This window comes from Oncorhynchus gorbuscha, linkage group LG07 (assembly GCF_021184085.1).
Source record: "Oncorhynchus gorbuscha isolate QuinsamMale2020 ecotype Even-year linkage group LG07, OgorEven_v1.0, whole genome shotgun sequence".
Classification (NCBI taxonomy): domain Eukaryota; kingdom Metazoa; phylum Chordata; class Actinopteri; order Salmoniformes; family Salmonidae; genus Oncorhynchus; species Oncorhynchus gorbuscha.
The window spans coordinates 45276157-45280762 of NC_060179.1; the positions used below are offsets into that span (position 1 = coordinate 45276157).

A 4606-nucleotide genomic window follows, 5' to 3' on the forward strand; every position below is an offset into this window, starting at 1 on the left:
TGCCTGGGGACATGCAGGGCCTGGGTTTACCTCCACATAAGTGTTTCGTAGGGTCTCCTAGGAAACACTTATCAACACTTTGTTTCCTACCCTGTCACAATAAGTTCTCCCTGGCATTTTCATTCGTTGTCATGTCAAATAACACTGTATTCAAAATGCCCTCTTACATTCTAACTATGGAATTAGAATAATCATTCTATTTCCATGATTCCAACAGTACTCCCAAGTACCACAGCATCTTCCTGATACCACTTAAGGCAAACATTAGTTGTATTATGTGTTCCGTGAAGTGTCAAATGCATACTGTCATTACTAAAGGTGTAGTTTGAAAATAACTAGCCAGCCAGCCAGCAAGCAATTTGTTTTGTTTTATTTAGCCTGTGTTCTGTAGAAGTTGTTTCAGATCTTTCTCCACACACACACACGTGTTCTTCATTCCTCTGTGTTTGCACATGGTTAATCAAAGAAACCATTTTCTTCCTCAGTGAACTCCTTGATTGCATTTAGAGTGAATTTGGAGTCGGATCTTGCAATTATCCTCCTCTTTTCAGAAGTCAGAAGTCAGTATGAACTGGTGAGTGCTACTCAGGAAATGAATGCTGATATTGCCATTAGTGTGTGAAATGTTGTCTCTAAGTTTCTGTTTCCCATTGAAATGAAAGTCTCTCTCTAATGACTTATTTAAAGGTTAGCATGAGTGACGACGATGAGGCATACGAGAGACAAATAACTGTCCTGGAGAAAGAAAACAGAAGGCTGAAGAAGGAGAAGGACCAGTATCAGCACCAGTATTGGAGCCCAGCGTCCAAAACAGGTAACTTTCTAAAAGTGTTTTCATCACATCTCTTAAGTCTGATGAATGTTGACTATTATTTTTTACGTTCTACATTTCAGACTGACATTGGAGGAGGGATAATGGTTTCAGAGGCAGCGCTCCGCTACATTGATCATTCACACCACCGTAAGCTTACCAATGGCCTTCTGACGCTGTTGTTCTCAAACGAGGAGCTGGCAGAGAGCAGCCTCAGTGGAAAGAGGTGTAATGCTCACAAGAATGATAATGTCAAGAAGGGCCTTGACATCAGACGCCTTGAGCCCATTGTTGGTAAGACTTAATTAGTCTATCAAACAGTCTCTTATATTTGGCAAGACTTAATTTTGACAATGGGTTGAATGATTAGTGCTGATTGTCTGTCTTTTGTGCTTCTGTTTTTTCCTGTTTGTACCAGAATGTCATGGAGAAATGTGGTGTCGGAAAAAAAGATGTATTCACAATTATCGGCATAAACTCAATTATGAAGACAAGCTGTCAAAAGGACTTATTTCAAGGAGGAGGAGGAAATGGATATCATTGAACTACTGTCCATCATATATATATGTATGTATGTACAGTGGGGCAAAAAAAGTATTTAGTCAGCCACCACTTGTGCAAGTTCTCCCACTTAAAAAGATGAGAGAGGCCTGTAATATTCATTATAGGTACACTTCAACTATGACAGACAAAATGAGAAAAGAAATCCAGAAATCACCTTGTAGGATTTTTAATGAATTTATTTGCAAATTATGGTGGAAAATAAGTATTTGGTCAATAACAAAAATGTATCTCAATACTTTGTTATATACCCTTTGTTGGCAATGACAGAGGTCAAACGTTTTCTGTAAGTCTTCACAAGGTTTTCACACACTGTTGCTGGTATTTTGGCCCATTCCTCCATGCAGATCTCCTCTAGAGCAGTGATGTTTTGGGGCTGTTGCTGGGCAACATGGACTTTCGGGGCCTCAACTTACTGTTGAGTGTTCAAATAGTAGAATACACAATGTGTAAGTTTGAAATTTGGTTGTGCATCAGACGTTTTTCTTTTGTTTTGTCAGTCACTCAATTAGCCGTGTCAGCTAACAATTTTTAGATTCGATAAATCACTAGATTAATTTACCTAACTTGTACCGGCTACTCAGGGCACATGCCCAGGGGCCCTAACCTCCAGGGGGCCCCCATTGATTTTGTTAAGGGTCAGACACTGAGAAATCTGACTGCCAACTGTTCACTTTTGTTGTTAACATAGAACAGGTTTGCCCCCCAATTTGCTTCGTTTAAACACTCCAGGCCACAAGGCGGCAGTCGGTGGTGTAAAAAGTACCCAATTGTCATACTTGAGTAAAAGTAAATATACCTTATTGGAAAATGACTGAAGTGAAAGCTACCCAGTAAAATTGTACAAAAGTCTAAAAGTATTTGGTTTAAAATATACTTCAGTATCAAATGTACATGTAATTACTAAAATATATTTAAGTATCAAAAGTAAAAGTATAAATCATTTTAAATTCATTATATTAAGCAAACAGACAGCACCATTTTCTTGTTTTCATTTTTTTTACAGATAGCCAGAGGCACACTCCAACATTCAGACATAATTTACAAACGAAGCATGTGTGTTTAGCGAGTCCGCCAGATCAGAGGCAGTAGGGATGACCAGTGATCTTCTCTTGATAAGAGGGTGAATTGGACAATTTTCTTGTCCTGCTAAGCATTCAAAATGTAATGAGTACTTTTGGGTGTTAAGGAAAATGTATGGAGTAAGAAATATAATCTTTTCTTAAGGAAAGTAGTGAAGTAAAAGTAGTCAAAATATAAAAAGTACAGATACCCCAAAAAACGACTTAAGTAGTACTTTAAAGTATTTTTACTCAAGTACTTTACACCACTGGTGGCAGAAGCTTGTTTGTCTTGTGCCTGCTGTAGCTAATGTAAGCTAACTAGTAAGCTGTGCTAATGTTGTTTTAAGATAGCTAGAATTTGTAGTGAACCTTCGTTGACACTAACCAGATGGCCAGAACTAAATAACTAGCATAGCTAGCAACATTATATTTAAATAACAATGGATTTGTTTTTGTATGAAACAGCTGCCTGTCAGCTGTCAAGAGTCTGTGGAGTAACTGGCTAGCTATGTTGTGCTAGCAAGCAAACAGGCACTGGCAGTGTGGGAGAGTGAATTAAATTATTTCTTCATCATTTTGATAGTTATGTAGCTTAGGAAAGCATTTAGTGTTGTGTGCATTGTGCTGGACTTACCACCCCATTAGTTTCATATGAAGTGTGTGTGACTGCCTGGCTCAGTTAACTATACTGAATGACTGTGCAAAGTTGCTGGATATTGGCAGGAGCTGGAACACGCTGTCATACACGTTGATCCAGAGCATCCCAAACATGCTCAATGGGTGACATGTCTGGTGAGCATGCAGGCTATGGAAGAACTGGGACATGTTCTGTTTCCAGGAATTGTGTAAAGATCCTTGCGACATGGGGCCGTGCATTATCATGCTGGAACATGAGTTGATGTCGGTGGATGAATGGCTTGACAATGGGCTTTCAGGATCCCGTCACGGTATTTCTGTGTACTCAAATTGCCATCGATAAAATGCAATTGTGTTTTTTTGTCCATAGCTAATGCCTGCCCATAACCTCATTGCCACTGTGACGTAGAAGTCCGTCACTGGCCGCGGGCAGCATTTGGTTCTTTAACGCACACACATTCTTCACTCCTCCCTGCGCCATTATAAGATAAGTTAACAATGTGGGTCGACACACAAATTAACTTCTGTCTTGGTGCATGCATTTCACACCTGTCAGTGTTCATATTTGAGAGATACAATAATTATTGTACTTATCAATGTTGTGGATGAGCGCATTGTTTGTTTGTTCTGTTCCTCTCTCTCCATCTCTGTAGCTTCCGGGTATGCTGGAAAAGGACCCGAGCTAAGGGAATTGGGTTGGCTTTATAGTGCCTGTCCCAAATGGCTCATTAATGCATATGGGCTTATTGAAAGATATTGTCAGTAGTGATGTAATGTTGTAAATGTTATGTTGTGATATTGTTTAAAACCGTGTTGCAATGTATATCCTTTAGTATGTGTAGTTCATGGAAAATGTAGGTTTGTTTTGTTAATTGATTAATTAATTAGAGTTAATTGTTCTGAGGGGAGGGGCTAGCCCTACAAAAGGAGCCTCTCTTTCAGTCATGGGGAGGTTTTTTGTTTTGGATTGAGCTGTGGATGGGGCAGCATTGTTTTTAAGCTGTCCCATAAGGTAGACGTTGATGGCAGTACTGTTGTTTTTTTGTTCCGGAATCACTTGTAAATAAACACCTTTGCACAGAAGAACTTTTGCGGTTCCGCCATCTATTTATTTTGATAGAGGTTAGGTTATCCATTTTAGCCTTCTGGCCTACTCTACGTGACAGCCACCATAGGGCGCTCTGTTCACAACGTTGACATCCTCAAACCGCTCACACCGGCCCTGAATCACAATTGGTTTTGCCTTGGGACAAGTGATTGGTCTTTCGCGAACGTGTCAGCTCTAAAAGCCGGATCTTGTAGGTGAACGTTGGGAGTCGGCTTGCATATCAGAAGACAAATCTTTTTATATATATTTTTTAATTAAGATGTGAATAATCAAAATATTTAAATAAATAGAATGAACTAATTAAAAGAACGAAAAAATAAATAAAATAATATACTGTAGGCCTAACTGCTCAGGCGCACACATTCTTTCTGACTGTCTGCTCAGAATAACAACCTCACCTGTTGTTCCTGTCAGTCAGATACGAGG

At 39.4% G+C, this 4606-nt stretch overlaps 1 long non-coding RNA gene across 1 annotated transcript; it reads left to right on the forward strand.

The window, feature by feature from the left end:
• Nucleotides 1–1489, forward strand: LOC124039226. The gene is made up of 4 exons (XR_006839528.1): nucleotides 1–574; nucleotides 688–814; nucleotides 895–1105; nucleotides 1230–1489. It is a non-coding gene; the product is annotated as an uncharacterized LOC124039226 (long non-coding RNA).
• Nucleotides 1490–4606: the final 3117 nt, after the last annotated feature.